Here is a 17,024-nt window from a genome sequence, read left to right as displayed (position 1 = left end):
CTGATCTTCTGTAATACTTTGGGAATCAACGGAATTGTGGGAAACGCATACATCAGCCCCATCAGCCATGTGAATGACATTGCATCCATTTTCCAGGCCTCCTGGCAAGGAATAGTTATACAAAATTATGGTAACTTGGCATTCTCCTTCGAGGCAAACAAGTCTATCCTTGGGAGCCCAAACTTCCTCTGCAACTGCAGGAACACATCCATCATCAAGGACAATGAACTCATCGAAGGAAACACACAACTGAGTCGGTCTGCTACCTAGTTCTCCTTCCTAGGTAAGTAAATTGCTGTCAGAGAGCCGAGCTCCTGTTCTGCCCAACTGCAAATATCCTAACTCAGTAACTGAGTTACTGGACCCTGCAACCTCCCTGGTGATTTACATATCCTATGACCACCCTGTTGTCCATCCAGACCTGCACATGATGATTCACAATTGAAGGGCAAACACCAAGAAACCCAACTGTACTGCCTTCAATTCCCTGTAATTGGAAGAGCAAGATGATTGAACCTTTGACCATTTTCGTCTGCCCTGACAAATCCTCCAAGGTTGCGCCCCAGCCCTGCTTGCTGGCATCTGTGGAGACAATCTTAAAGGGCACTACATGGAAAAGATGCCCTTTCAACAGATTTGCATTGTCCACCCACAAGCTCAAAATTCCCCTTAATCATGCTGTAACTAGAACAATGTGAGTGTAATTCTGAGAGCTCAGCAACCAGTGGGACAGAAAGTGTTTATCATAGGGTACAAATCTAGGCATGCCCAAGGAAGAACCGTAAGGAAAGCTGACAGGCCCTGGAATCTCAACTATTATTTCACTGGAGGACACTGCTGTGCTAGTAATCCCCAAACATCTGCCACTAGAGTCCACGTTCATTCTAGTGGCAAGAACACCTTCCCCACCAAAGTCCTGAAATGTACCCCAATGAATGTCCAATCTTTCATTGGAGTGAGACATAGGTGGTCATTACAACCCTGGCGGACGATGTTAAAGATGCGGTAATACCGCAAACAGTCAGACGGACAAAAAAAGGGAATTATGACCCTGGCGGAAACCGCCAACAGCCACTTTAACACTTCGCCCGCCACGGCGGTACAGACAAGCAGCGCGGCGGTCACCGCCAACAGACAGGCAGGAGACAATGTACCGCCCACAGTATCACAACAGGCCAATCCGCCACCTTTTCCGGGGCGGATTCACCGTGGATAAAAACACGGCGGAAACAGCTTTTGCTATGGGAAAACGCTCACCTTCCACACATCCCACGAGGAACGACGACTCCATGGACCCCGAACTCCATATACTACCTGCCCTTGTCTTTCTGCTACTTCACGACCAACAGCGACGTAGGCGCAGAAGATACCGGTGAGTACAGCACCTACGACATGGGGAGGGGGAGGCAAAAGTTAGGGGGACACCCACCAAACACCCCCACCCTCGCATATTACAACATACACACCAATGCAGTCACAAACATCACAGTAACAACCCACAATTCCCCCGGAAGAATGCAAAGACAATGCGAAATTCGGTCAAACTTTGTAATGTGCCAATATACATGTCATACAAAAATAAACAAATATATGTATACAAAAATCACTTTTATTTACATATATACAATCCGAGAAGTAGTGCAGATATGTACACAACAATGTCCGTGCACAAACTGTCCAAAAATGCATGGGCGAGGCCCACAATAGATACCTGACCAAAGTCGGAGAGAACACTGCCGGGGCATCAGATAGAAACACTACAGGCACCTCAGGGGGAAGGGGGGGCACCTCAGCCACATAAACGCAAAGCCAGATCCACAACGGGGCTCCATGCCCATTGATGTATCCTGGGGAGTGCAAAGCCACAGTCTCTCTAGTCCATACAGTGGGTGGATTGCCCACTGTCACATCCTGGGGAGTGCAAAGCCACAGTCTCTCTAGTCCATACAGTGGGTGGATTGCCCACTGTCACATCGTGGGGAGTGCAAAGCCACAGTCTCTCAAGTTGATACAGGTCCATACTGATACTGGGGGGTGACTGGTGCCCAGACTGGATGAGTCTCCCCGTGAATGGTAGTGTCCTGTCACTGTCCCAGCTGCACATGGGATAAGGATGCCTGATGTGGTGGGACATTCATTCCTACCCGGTGCATTGCCCTCTTCAGCGGTGCTTTGACATGGCGGGCTTTGCCCTCTTCAGCGGTGCCATGACATGGCGTTTCAGGACTGTTCAGCGGTGCTTTGACATGGCGGTCTTTGCACTCTTCAGCGGTGCAATGACATGGCGGTCTTTGCCCTCTTCAGCGGTGCATTGACATGGCGGTCTTTGCCCTCTTCAGCGGTGCCATGACAAGGCGGTCTTTGCCCTCTTCAGCGGTGCTTTGACATGGCGGTCTTTGCCCTCTTCAGCGGTGCTTTGACATGGCGGTCTTTGCCCTCTTCAGCGGTGCCATGACATGGCGGTCTTTGCCCTCTTCAGCGGTGCTTTGACATGGCGTTCTTTGCCCTCTTCAGCGGTGCCATGACATGGCGTTTCAGGACTGTTCAGCGGTGCTTTGACATTGCGGTCTTTGCCCTCTTCAGCAGTGCTTTGACATGGCGGTCTTTGCTCTCTTCAGCGGTGCTTTGACATGGCGGTTCTGATACGGACATTGGTGTGTGGCATGACGATTTCCACACTGGACATTGGTGTGTGGCATGACGCTTTCCACACTGGACATTGGTGTGTGGCATGACATTCCATCATTGACCAGCAGTGCTTTGGCATCCTGGCCCCGCCTGGGCTGTGACTCCGGCGGTGGTCTCTGGACCAGTTACGATACTTGAGCCCTCCTGGGCTGTGACTCTGGCGGTGGTCTCTGGACCAGTGACGATACTTGAGCCCTCCTGGGCTGTGACTCTGGCGGTGGTCTCTGGACCAGTGATGATGCTTGAGCCCTCCTGGGCTGTGACTCTGGCGGTGGTCTCTGGACCAGTGACGACGGTGCTGGCGGTTGTGTCTGGACCGCCGGAAATGATGGCGCACTTCTCCGCCGTGACACTCACAACAGGCTTGGCAGACTTCCTCTGGACCTTCCCCACCTTTTTCGGAGTTACATCTGACTCACCAATCGCCTTCGATCCCATTTCACTTGTTGTCCCACCAGGAGTCTTGACAGGGTCCCGTCGTCCACTCTCCAATTTCGGAGCCTTTACAGGGGGTGGGCTGCCTGTGCCTTGGCTCCGGGTCCTACTGCCTGCCCTGGTGGACGGTGCACTCCAAAAACCTTGAACAGGCACCACTGGTCCGGGAGGCTTTTTGGCTGAGGCGCTACGACGGGACTGATGAATTGGAGGGCGGGGTGGGGCCAAAAAGGTCAATTTGACAGAGGGACAGTTTCTGACGAACACTGGGATGGGTAGCTGGAGGGGGTCTGGGAGTGGAGGAAGAGGAGGTGGTTGTAGGAGGTGTCACTTTAGCTGTTTTGGGTGCAGGTGCAGGTACTGGAGGCTGTCGTGAGGTGGATGGATGTTGGGTGAGTGATTGCCGGTGTTTGGGTACTTTGGGAGGGGGCGTCACAGACACACTGGGAGAGGACACAGGGGACGTGTAAATGGCAGTGGAGGTGGTGAGTGCAGGTGAGTGGCGTGTGGTGCTGGGTGTCCTGGTGCGAGTCCTAGTGCCTGTAGATGTGGTGCATGCAGGTGTGTGTGTAGACGAGACTGGGAGGGAGGAGGGAGAAGAGGAGGAGGGGGACACAGTGGAGACAGTGGATGTTGCTGTGTCTGTATGGGTGTGATGCTTGTGTGAGTGCTTGTGGTGTGTGTGGTGCCTATGTTTGCCTGAGCTACTTGGGTGTGTTGACTTGTCTGCATGCTGGTCTGTAGGTGTGCTTGGGATGGGCTGGGATACAGGGCATTGGGTCTGGGTGGAGGAAGTTGGAGTGGGGAGGCTGGACACAGGGACAATTGCTGCCATCAGTGCTGAGGCCAGAGATTGCAGGGTTTGCTGAAGGGCAGCCGGACCAGAATGAATGCCCTCCAGGAATGCATTCCCTTTCTACACCCTGGATGGCATTCACAATGGTAGACTGCCCAACAGTGAGTGACCTGAGGAGGTCAATGGCCTCCTCACTGAGGGCAGCAGGGGTGACTGGGGCAGGGCCTGAGGTGCCAGAGGCGAAGGTGATGCCCACCCTCCTGGGTGAGCGGGCATGGGGCGAACGCTGAGGGGCTGCTGGGAGGGCGGTGCTGGTAGGGGGGGTGGCGGCTGTACCTGTAGAAGTGGTGTGCACAGATGGTGCCGCCACCACAGGGGACCTCACATCGGCGGACGAGTCTGTGTCGCTTGTTGGTGATCCGGTGGCTGACGTGAAGCTCCCCTCTCCCTCTGTCCCACTGGTGCATTCAGAGTCTGTGGTGTGGCCCTCCATGGCCATGTGGGATGCAGCTCCCTCGTGCTCCGGTGCCACTGTACCTCCGCCTGTTGATGCTGATGTACAAACGGACAGGGAGAGCAGGAAAAGGGGGGGAGAGACAGAAGAAAGAGAGTTTTAGTACATGGCATACCGCTACTGTTGGCGGACAAGACAGACGCAGCTGCCCCATGCACAACGCCGCGCTCCTGCCCTCTGCACATGCAATTTCATGGATATGGGCTACATGGCAATGCTGGAAAGCAGCGCACATGGATGCCACAGGGGCAACTATACCTCAACTTGCTAGTTTGCTGAGGTGGGGTAGAGTGCCACATGGCCTACATAACGGAGGGGCCTGGCCTAACTAACTCGCCCTGGCCTAGGGACACCCACAGCCCACCTCCCCCACCCAGACACCTCCACTGCACGCAAAGTCCGCAGAATGATTTTGTACTCACCCCCTTGTGTCTGCTGTGATGTCCTTAAGCGCCCCTCCAACTCCGGATAGGCCACCGCCAGGATCCGGAACATCAGGGGGGTCATGTTACGACGGTCACCCCTCCCACGTTGGGAGGCCATCCCCAGCTGAGCCTCCGCCGTCTTCTTGCTGCAGCGGCGAATGTCCTCCCATCTCTTCCGGCAGTGGGTGCCCCGTCTCTGGTGGGCCCCCAGGGTCTGGACGTGCTTGGCGATGGCATGCCAAATGTCCCTCTTCTAGTGGGCGCTGACCTACATGCACAAGGGAAGAGGAACAGTCATTACCAATTGCACCATCAATGTGTGTGTCCCCCTCCATACTCTGACCATGTGGCCCATTTATTCCCATGCTTTACTGTAGTATGACTTCTGCCCCCTTCCCTCTTCCACCCAGCCCTCTCCACCCAGGCCTAGCCCCTACAACGTGCTCCCTGTGTACTAACCTGTTGGTCTGGAGGACCGTAGAGTAGCGTGTACTGGGGGAGGACCCCATCCACAAGTTTCTCCAACTCCTCCGATGTGAAGGCAGGGGCCCTTTCCCCAGACGCAGCAGCCATCGTCGCTTCCAGACCGAGGTCACAGCAGCACTAGCAGTGTAGGTCCTTGTTGGACTTTTGCTTTTGCAGGGTCATCCCCAGACTTTTTTGCCTCCTGCCTCCTATATTTTTCTGACATGTTGCTGTTGGCTTTTCAACTCTGAGCACTTTACCACTGCTAACCAGTGCTAAAGTGCATATGCTCTCCTGTTTAAATTGTATGTAAGTGGTTTATCCATGATTGGCATATTTGATTTACTAGTAAGTCCCTAGTAAGGTGCACTAGAGGTGCCAGGGCCTGTAAATCAAATGCTACTAGTGGGCCTGCAGCACTGGTTGTGCCACCCACATAAGTAGCTCTGTAATCATGTCTCAGACCTGCCACTGCAGTGTCTGTGTGTGTATTCTTACACTGTAAATTCGACTTGGCAAGTGTACCCACTTGCCAGGCCTAAACCTTCCCTTTCCTTACATGTAAGGCACCCCTAAGGTATGCCCTAGGTAGCCCCAAGGGCAGGGTGCAGTGTATGGATAAGGTAGGACATATAGTAATGTGGTTTATATGTCCTGACAGTGAAATACTGCCAATTTCGTTTTCACTGTTGCAAGGTCTGTCTCTCTCTCATAGGATAATATGGGGGCTACCTTTAAATATGATTAAAGTGTAGATTCCCCTAGAGAAGAGATGGACAGGTGGAGTTTGGGATCCCTGAACTCACAATTTAAAAATGCATCTTTTAGTAAAGTTGATTTTGAGATTGTGAGTTTGGAAATGCCACTTTTAGAAAGTGAGCATTTTCTTGCTTAAACCATTCTGTGACTCTGCCTTGTTTGTGGATTCCCTGTCTGGGTCAGTTGACAGTTGGGTTGTTTTTCACCTCACACCAGACAGTGACACAAAGGGAGCTGGGGTGTGATCTGCATTCCTGATTAGCCATCTCTGCTAGGAGGGAGGGGTGGAGTGGTCACTCTCATCTGAAAGGACTGTGCCTGCCTCTGACAATGCTGTCTCCAGCCCCCTGGTGTGTGTCTGAGGCCTTGCCTGGGCAAGGCAGGATTTCACAAGAAGGTGTGAGTCCCCTTTGAAGGAAGGTGACTTCAAAGACTAAAATGGGTATAAGAAGGGCATCCAAACTTACAAACTTTAGAAACACTTCTGGAATCAAGGGGAACCTCTGCCTGGAGAAGAGCTGATCGCTGAGGAACAAGTGCTGCCCTGCCTGTGACTGTGCTTTGTGGAGCTTTCCTGCAGTGCTGCTTCTGCCAGAGTAAGAGGGCAAAGACTGGACTTTGTGTGCCTTCCATCTTGAAGAAGAAATCTCCAAGGGCTTGATGTAGAGCTTGCCTCCTGTTATTGAAGTCTCAGGGATAGCAAAGACTTCTTCCTGCCAGCACCTGGAGTCTCTGGAGAGACCCCTACTCTGCTCTGTGGTGCCCTTCCAGTTCCTGGGACCGTGAAAGGAGAGGCTGGCAGCCTAAGGACAAAAATACACGCACCGAGCGCCGTGCGGAGAAAAGATCGACGCGAATCCGATCGCGGCTGAGAAAACGACGCGACGCCGGCTCCGCAGCTGAGAAACGACGCCGCAGGAAACGCGACCGGAGAATCGACGCCCGGAGCAGGAGAAACGACGCGCAGCATCGCTGACGAAGGCTGAGAGAACGCAACCTGCGCCGCGGGACTTTCGGACCGTCGCGTGGCTGGCTGTTTCGACGCGCATCGCCGTGCCGAGTTGTTTTCGACGCATATAACCGTGCAGGGTTATTTTCGACGCGCACCGCCCGGGCGGGGTTATTTTTGACGCAAACCAGGTACATTTACACGCTAGCAGCGCTAGTGTGTTGTTACAACTACCTAAAGACTCTTTTTATTTTAAACCTTTTAAAAATCATAACTTGACTTGTGTATGTTGGATTTTTGTCGTTTTGGTCTTGTTTTGTCTAGATAAATATTTCCTATTTTTCTAAACGGGTGTTGTGTCATTTTGTAGTGTTTTCATTAAGTTACTGTGTGTGTTGGTACAAATACTTTACGCCCAGCACTCTGAGGTTAAGCCTACTGCTCTGCCAAGCTACCAAGGGGGTAAGCAGGGGTTAGCTGAGGGTGATTCTCTTTTATCCTAACTAGAGTGAGGGTCCTTGCTTGAACAGGGGGTAACCTGACTGTCAACCAAAGACCCCATTTCTAACATTGGTGACCAGCGGTCGGGATTTGGACTTGTATTTGTACTTGACATACAGTAATTGAGTGTACACTACTGTTTTTGATCTCAGACCACTACGTGACCACATACTACTTGTCTTGTGATTCTGCTTTTTGTTCTCTGATGTCCTCCTGGAAGTATTGCTAATATTTTTGGACTTTGGTTTTTGGTTGTGAAGCCTTTGCAGAAATGGAAGTCAATTTCTGGCACCTATCTATGTATAAAAAGTGGCAGCTTAAAGCATTCTGCATGGAAAGGGGACTGGCTGTGAACAAGGAATCCAGAAGGGAGGATCTTGAGTCAGCCCTGTTTCAGGATGAATTGAAACGTTGTCAGGCAACACCACCAAATGAGTCTGAGGAGGATAACTACTCTGAGGAGGAGGACTACTCCAAAGAGGAGGGCAGTGGCCCTGAGGAGGGAACAGAAAGAGATGATAGGCTCCTAGCTCGAATCCGGAGTCTGGAAGAGCTTAAGAGGGCCGAGGAGAAGAGAGCCTTAGTCCTGGCAGAAAGGAGGAGGGACTTAGAGATTAAAAAAATGATTTATGCTTACGAGCTTAAATTGAAAGAGCTGGAAGTCATGAGGGCTGAGTCCAGCTGGAATGGTGGCAGCAACAATTGTATATCCAGTGATGCTGCAGAAGTGCACATGCCCAGAGAGGTGGTGCCCTACTTGAAGGAGGGAGTTAACACACGCCAGGAGGTTCAGGGGTATGAGGTAGCTCCAGTGATGCACAGGGTCTCTGAGGTAGATTGGGGAACTGGCATGGGGAGTCATATTCCTACTGGTGGGAGGGACACTCTACTGACTCTAGTTGAGAGTGACAGGGAGAGGGGTTCCCCCCAGGTAGAAGTCCTGGTTATGGAGTGTGAAAACATCCCAGAAGAGTGTGGGTTGAGTGTCAGGGACAGTCAGGTACTGTCTCACCAGTCTCAGGAGGGTGATGTGGGGTGCTGTTTCAAAGCAGAGTCACTGGATGGTGGGGTGAAGGGTACTTTGGTTAATTCATGTGAGGGGCTGAGTGATGTAATTGCTGGAGAGCATATGTCTAGTCCTTATTTTCCAGAGCTATGCCAACACCAGGTGGAGTGTGAGTTCTCTGACCCCAGGGAGCTTACAATGGAGGCAGACTTCTGGGTGAGTACCAGAGAGTCTGAAGAGGCATTTGGGGGTGCTCCTGAGAGGAGTGGTCTAGGTAGTTCTCAACCAGGTGAGGTAGGGAAGGATTGTAGTGTCCCAGGTAGGTCCCAGTGTAGTGGGATGGGTGAGGGACCCCATGTCCAGTCTCAGAGGAGAGGGAATGGGGATGGGTTGAGGCCCAAGGTGCCCGAGATCCGGTCCCAGGTCCTGGAGGGTTCCCTGCGGGAACCCCAGGAGGGGAGCCTAGCCTGTACCATAGGGCCATCTGTTGAGGGAGACCCCACAGTGTCAGGAGAACTTGGGGGGGCGGCTGTAGCCAGCGTCCCACCAGTTCTGGTGTCTGGCAGTACCACTCCTAGTGAGGGGTTGCAGAAGTCCAGACAGAGGGTTGAGAGGGGGTTGCGGACCCCAGTGGAGAACCTGGAGGGTCAGGGGTCAGCTCTGAGTGCAGAGCCCCCCAGGAATGACCTTGGTGAGACCATTTCTGGGCTGGGGGGAATCCCGACTCTGTCAGATGGGCAGAGGTCAGGAGACCTGCGCCAGCCAGACTCTTGTATGGCCCTTGGGGAAAGTGTTTCCCTTGTGGGGGGTAGGTGTGCCCCCCAGGAAGTCCTGGTGCGCCAGGCAATGGTTCAACCGCAGGGTGGTGACTCTGGGTTGAATGATCAGGTTCAGGGGGTAAACTCTGACCTGATGGGGGGTAAATGTGCTCCCAAGGAAGTCCTGGTGTGCCAGGCAGTGGTTCAACCGCAGGGTGGTGACCCTGGGTTGGATGACCAGGTTCAGAGGGTAAACTCTGACCTGGTAGGGGGTAGGTATGCCCCCCCGGAAGTCCTGGGTTGCCAGGCAGTGATCCAGTCTGTGGGTACAGACCCTGGATTGGGAGGCCAGGTTAAGGGTGTCCCCCCTGACCTGGAGGAAGGGGCTACTGCTAACAGTGCCCCTACCATGTTGTCTTCTGGGGGGGCCGCTCCTAGTTGGGTGGTTCAGGACCCCAGAAGAGAGGGCAGGGGGAGGGAAGCCTCACCCCTGGCCCTGGTCCAACCTGAAGGTACAGACCCCAGGTTGGAGGATCAGTTGCAGGTTAACATCCCTGCACTGATGGAAGAATTGTGCAGGGCTGCTTCTACAAGCACCCTGACAGTTTTTGACTCTAGGGGTGCCGCTTCTGCAGGGAGGGTACAGAGCCCCAGAGGGGAGGACCAGGGTCAGGTTGTCATCCCTGACCTGGTGGAAGAGAGAGTGGTCAAAGGGTGCCAGGCACCTGGGGCTACCACCCCCCACTCTCCACAGTCACAGTGGTTAGAGAGGCCTGAGGTCGGGCTCTCATCCCTGACAGTTGTCTGGGGCCACTGTGGCTTGCTGTCCTGGTGGACAGAGTTGCCCCTGGGGGGGGGAGGACGAGAGTCACACCCCGGGGGTGGAGTGGGCAACACCACTGTGTTGGCCCTGGTGGTACTATCTGCCCATTGCAATACATCTGTGAGCAAAGTAAAGTTAGGTGTTGCACAGATGGTGTCTGTAGATGTGGAGAAGGGTTCCCCATGGGTTAGCTTAGTGGGCCCTGAGAGTATGGACAGAGGGATCCAACTGGAGTCAGGAAGGCGTAGAACTGGAACATGCCCCTGCTGTTGTGGGCCTGGGTCCCTGTTCTATCGCCCCAATCAGGGAAGTACATCAAGGTATTGATTGTTCTCCCCTGGCTTTAGGCTGGTAGGGGGTCGTGTTGGACTTTTGCTTTTGCAGGGTCATCCCCAGACTTTTTTGCCTCCTGCCTCCTATATTTTTCTGACATGTTGCTGTTGGCTTTTCAACTCTGAGCACTTTACCACTGCTAACCAGTGCTAAAGTGCATATGCTCTCCTGTTTAAATTGTATGTAAGTGGTTTATCCATGATTGGCATATTTGATTTACTAGTAAGTCCCTAGTAAGGTGCACTAGAGGTGCCAGGGCCTGTAAATCAAATGCTACTAGTGGGCCTGCAGCACTGGTTGTGCCACCCACATAAGTAGCTCTGTAATCATGTCTCAGACCTGCCACTGCAGTGTCTGTGTGTGTATTCTTACACTGTAAATTCGACTTGGCAAGTGTACCCACTTGCCAGGCCTAAACCTTCCCTTTCCTTACATGTAAGGCACCCCTAAGGTATGCCCTAGGTAGCCCCAAGGGCAGGGTGCAGTGTATGGATAAGGTAGGACATATAGTAATGTGGTTTATATGTCCTGACAGTGAAATACTGCCAATTTCGTTTTCACTGTTGCAAGGTCTGTCTCTCTCTCATAGGATAATATGGGGGCTACCTTTAAATATGATTAAAGTGTAGATTCCCCTAGAGAAGAGATGGACAGGTGGAGTTTGGGATCCCTGAACTCACAATTTAAAAATGCATCTTTTAGTAAAGTTGATTTTGAGATTGTGAGTTTGGAAATGCCACTTTTAGAAAGTGAGCATTTTCTTGCTTAAACCATTCTGTGACTCTGCCTTGTTTGTGGATTCCCTGTCTGGGTCAGTTGACAGTTGGGTTGTTTTTCACCTCACACCAGACAGTGACACAAAGGGAGCTGGGGTGTGATCTGCATTCCTGATTAGCCATCTCTGCTAGGAGGGAGGGGTGGAGTGGTCACTCTCATCTGAAAGGACTGTGCCTGCCTCTGACAATGCTGTCTCCAGCCCCCTGGTGTGTGTCTGAGGCCTTGCCTGGGCAAGGCAGGATTTCACAAGAAGGTGTGAGTCCCCTTTGAAGGAAGGTGACTTCAAAGACTAAAATGGGTATAAGAAGGGCATCCAAACTTACAAACTTTAGAAACACTTCTGGAATCAAGGGGAACCTCTGCCTGGAGAAGAGCTGATCGCTGAGGAACAAGTGCTGCCCTGCCTGTGACTGTGCTTTGTGGAGCTTTCCTGCAGTGCTGCTTCTGCCAGAGTAAGAGGGCAAAGACTGGACTTTGTGTGCCTTCCATCTTGAAGAAGAAATCTCCAAGGGCTTGATGTAGAGCTTGCCTCCTGTTATTGAAGTCTCAGGGATAGCAAAGACTTCTTCCTGCCAGCACCTGGAGTCTCTGGAGAGACCCCTACTCTGCTCTGTGGTGCCCTTCCAGTTCCTGGGACCGTGAAAGGAGAGGCTGGCAGCCTAAGGACAAAAATACACGCACCGAGCGCCGTGCGGAGAAAAGATCGACGCGAATCCGATCGCGGCTGAGAAAACGACGCGACGCCGGCTCCGCAGCTGAGAAACGACGCCGCAGGAAACGCGACCGGAGAATCGACGCCCGGAGCAGGAGAAACGACGCGCAGCATCGCTGACGAAGGCTGAGAGAACGCAACCTGCGCCGCGGGACTTTCGGACCGTCGCGTGGCTGGCTGTTTCGACGCGCATCGCCGTGCCGAGTTGTTTTCGACGCATATAACCGTGCAGGGTTATTTTCGACGCGCACCGCCCGGGCGGGGTTATTTTTGACGCAAACCAGGTACATTTACACGCTAGCAGCGCTAGTGTGTTGTTACAACTACCTAAAGACTCTTTTTATTTTAAACCTTTTAAAAATCATAACTTGACTTGTGTATGTTGGATTTTTGTCGTTTTGGTCTTGTTTTGTCTAGATAAATATTTCCTATTTTTCTAAACGGGTGTTGTGTCATTTTGTAGTGTTTTCATTAAGTTACTGTGTGTGTTGGTACAAATACTTTACGCCCAGCACTCTGAGGTTAAGCCTACTGCTCTGCCAAGCTACCAAGGGGGTAAGCAGGGGTTAGCTGAGGGTGATTCTCTTTTATCCTAACTAGAGTGAGGGTCCTTGCTTGAACAGGGGGTAACCTGACTGTCAACCAAAGACCCCATTTCTAACAGTCCTCTCCTGTCGAAGGTCAGGTATCTAGTGAATGAAGAGATAGAAAATGGCGGTGACGTCCACGGCGGTGACGTCCGCCGCGGGCCGCATCATCACAGCCGGCGCACCTGTTCATTGGCTCCTGGGACCCATAGGGTCCATTGTTAACCAATGCAGCATTGCGCCGCGCCCTACGACTGCCTACCGCCACGGTTAGCAATGCCAGCGCTGTTACCCCACAATCCCATTGTCCCAGTTTAGATGTCAGGCAGCCGCCATTTCAGGGGCCCACATGGATTCATTTGCAACTGCGTCACACATACTGAGCCTACACTCAACACACATACAGGAAGGGTTTATTGTCTGGGGTAGTCTTGTGTGTGACTGTGGGTACATACCTGGAAGAATAGTGACTTTTTCCTCGCTGTTGTCCTTCGTAGGCACCGTCAGCTGGGACATATGAGAATATGACGGAATCCGCCGGTGTACCGACCGCTGGCGGACCTGTTGACAATGGAGGAGCGACATTTAATCGTGACCTACCGGTTTGACCGTGCCACAATCCAGGAACTGTGTACCCAGTTGGAGCCAGAGCTGATGTCACCAATCCGCCATCCGACTGGAATCCCCCCTGACGTGCAGGTGCTGTCAGTGCTCCATTTCCTTGCAAGTGGGTCATTTCAAACAACAGTGGCCATGGCATCAGGTATGTCCCAGTCTATGTTTTCCAACGTGTTGTCCAGAGTGTTGTCTGCCCTGCTGAAACACGTAAGGAGATACATCATTTTTCCTGAGGTGGAGGATTTGCCTACAGTTAAAGGTGACTTCTATGCTCTTGGACATATCCCCAACATCATAGGTGCTATTGATGGGACCCATGTAGCTCCGGTCCCCCCCGCAGGAGTGAACAGGTGTACAGGAACCGGAAGAGTTATCATTCGATGAATGTCCAGATGGTGTGTTTGTTCCCTGGCTCAGTGCATGACGCATACATCCTGCGCAATAGCAGCATCCCTGATATGATGGGTGGACTCCAGAGGCACCGTGTATGGCTATTGGGGGACTCTGTTTACCCCAACCTTTCCTGGCTCTTGACCCCAGTGAGGAATCCCAGGACCAGGGCAGAGGAACGGTACAATGAGGCCCATGGGCGGACTAGGAGGGTTATCGAGCACACCTTCGGCCTTCTTAAGGCCAGGTTCAGGTGCCTCCATATGACAGGTGGATCCCTATTCTACTCACCGAAGAAGGTGTGCGACATCATCATCGCCTGCTCCATGCTCCATAACTTGGCTTTGCGACGCCAGGTGCCTTTTCTGCAGGCGGATGATCCAGATGACGGTGTTTTAGCAGCTGTGGAGCCTGTGGACAGTGATGAGGATGAAGCTGAGGAAGACGAAAACGACAACAGGGAGTCAGTCATACATCAATATTTCCAGTGACACACAGGTGAGCAAATTTTCTATTTTACCATTACATTCACTTTCACACATCTACCTCTATCCTGTACCTCAAATTCACTCACTATTTGTTAACTGAGTTGTCCCCTTCCATTTCAGTTCCACAAATGTGGTTACCTACGTGTCAACTGTTTGCATCCTTGAAGGGCTTGTGATGTGTGACATAGGTATGTTAGCCTTCCAATGGGTAACCCATTATGCAACTGTAATTGATTATACAGATTTACAAATCATTGACTGACTCAATTTCTTTTTGTGTTTGAAGGGTGTTTATTTAAGGGCACAAAAATGAAGGAGGGTTGTAAAATGGTGATGGGTGATGGTGGAGTAATGTCCATGGCAGAGTCCAGTCTATTAGTCTCACAGGTACATTGCAGATCTGGGCATTGGAAGTGGAGCTGGGGCAGTTCCGATTTGGGCAGGGTAACAAAGTGGGACAGTGGGAGGACTATCAGGGTGGTCTTATTTCCTGGCGGGGATCTTGCCATCTTGCTCTGTCCTGTTCCTGGATCTCAGGGCCCGCTTGCGTGGTGGTTGTCCGTCTGCAGGGGGTGGGGTGCTGGTGTGGTGGTCCTGTGGCGGGGCGTCCTGTCCACTAGCGCCGGCGGAGGTGGTGGGCAGTTCATCGTCCATGCTAGTGTCAGGGGCCCCTTGGAGTGCCACGGTGTCCCTCAAGGTCTTTTGAAAGTCCGTCAGCACACATACGATGGTGCCCAGGGCGGAGCCGATGGTCCTGAGCTCCTCCCTGAACCCCAAATATTGTTCCTCCTGCAGACGCAGGGTCTCCTGCAACTTGTCCAGGACCGTGGCCATCGTCTCCTGGGAGTGGTGGTATGCTCCCATGATGGAGGAGAGTGCCTCGTGGAGAGTGGGTTCCCTTGGCCTGTCCTCCCCCTGTCGCACAGCAGCCCTCCCAGTTCCCCTATGTTCCTGTGCCTCCATCCCCTGGACCGTGTGCCCACTACCACTGCCCCCAGGTCCCTGTTGTTGTTGGGGTGGTGGGTTAGCCTGGGTGCCCTGTAGTGGTGGACACACTGCTGATTGACGTGTCCTGGGGACGGAGGTATGGGCCCGCTGGGTGGGTGCTGTGCTGGTGTTTACGCACTCAAGCGTCTTTTACTGTTAGACGCTGTAGCCCTTCAATAAGACTTTGCGGAATAATAGGTCATTGAAATATGATCGGAGCAATGGATTACAATTTGGAGTGAAACATTAACGATTTTGATTATTGAGGAATAGTGCCTCAATTAAGAAGCCCTGAAGAAGTCGTAGGGGACATATTATTTCCCATTGACGAAACACGTGTTGGCTGGAAGGATCATAACCTGTGGATTAAAGACTATGTAATGTGAATTAGATTTGGAATAAAAAGACTGTGGATTCATCAATCAACCCAACTAGTTGACTCCAGGACCATTGTGATTTCTTTTGGAACTGATGCATTATAATTGAAAAAATTTGTGTTGTGAAGTATTCACTAAAAAGAGGAGACCCTCGCAAATTGAAGTTTGTAGTTGGAGTTGTTTTTCTCCTAGGGTAGGGTGTTTCCCTGAGGAAGTTCCCCGTTATCTATTGGGGGTAGATTTTCACCCGTAGCGCCATTGATCCTTATTTACACACCCCACTTCGTTGCTTTACCCCCAGTACTTTTACCTGTGAATTTGATTGAAGTGAGTGAGGTTGACTTATTCTTTATATAACGAAGAGGGAAGGCAACGGTGGCCATATTGGAGGGATGCTAGGTGACCAATCCACCTTCCTTGGCTATTTAGGGTCTCCCTCTCGGGTGGGTCCGCAGATTCGATGCGCAAGATTCCAGCAGGACTTCTCTGCATCGTTTACTTCATGTTCTGGCCACTGGGACTGCAACTGGACCCTCCAGGAACCGACAGTCTGCATACTACAGCGATGACTCTGCTCTGCAACATTGTTTCTCCAGCTCCCCACCAACTGCAACATTTCACCGGCTGTGCATCCTCTGAGGGCAACGAGTCTTCAGCCTGCACAAGAAGTAACAAGGAGTCTCCCTTGGAGTGAAGGAGTCACTCCCCAGCATCCGCAGGCACAAACTGCAACAACGACCTGCTGCATAGATCCTCTCTCCTCCGGAACTGCATGAAACCTGCATCACAGGTGATGGTCTGGAGTGGTTCCCTTTGCCCTTTGTACGGGCTGTCCAACTTGGGAGACAGTAAGCCCTTGCTTCTCTTTGCAGGACAGTACCCCTCTGCACCGCGACTCGTGCAGCTACCACAGCTTGTTTGTTCCTCCTTCAGGGGATCTTCAGGCTCTGTATAGCGCAGGCCTCAAGCACTCTTCTCTGCAAAGCACAGTCTCCTGCCTCCTGCTCCAGCAATGTCTGACTCCTCTCCAGCTGTGCTGAGTGGGCCTTACTACGACTTCTGTGCCTGCTGCCCATGGGTCACCTGTGGGGGCTTCCTCCTCTTCTTGTGACTCTCCCAGTTGCTGAGGGTCACCTTGGACTCCCCTCCTTGGGTCAAGTCCCCTGGGCCTTGCTGGTCCTCTTCAGCTTTTCAAAACCTTCTTCTATGTCTCTTGCATTTGCCAAGGCTTGTTGGTGATTTTCCAGCACCACTGACTGACTGCAATGCAAGTGCCGATGTGGAACATCACTTGCATCACTTCTGGAACTCCTCTTCTGCTCCTGCGCTGCACTGCTGATTTCCTTCATCCACTGTCAACCTGGTCCTACATCCACAGAAGGGTGGGTAGTGGCTCCTGCCACAGCTGGACACTCCAACTCTAACTGGACATGGCCCCCTACTTTTGCAGGCCCTCTTTTGTCAGGAACTACCTCTAGTTTCTTCCAGTCTTGATTGGGTCTTGCTTAGTCCTTTGCCAAAGTTCTCCTGTAGGTTTTGGTGAAAACCAGGAACTTGCCTCTTCTCTCCTGGTCACTGGGGACACCCTGGTACTTACCTCTTGGGGTTCCTAGTTCCCTAAGCTCCCCTCTACTGA

This window comes from Pleurodeles waltl, chromosome 10 (genome assembly GCF_031143425.1).
Source record: "Pleurodeles waltl isolate 20211129_DDA chromosome 10, aPleWal1.hap1.20221129, whole genome shotgun sequence".
NCBI lineage: Eukaryota > Metazoa > Chordata > Amphibia > Caudata > Salamandridae > Pleurodeles > Pleurodeles waltl.
Note: the sequence above shows the minus strand (reverse complement) of the source record.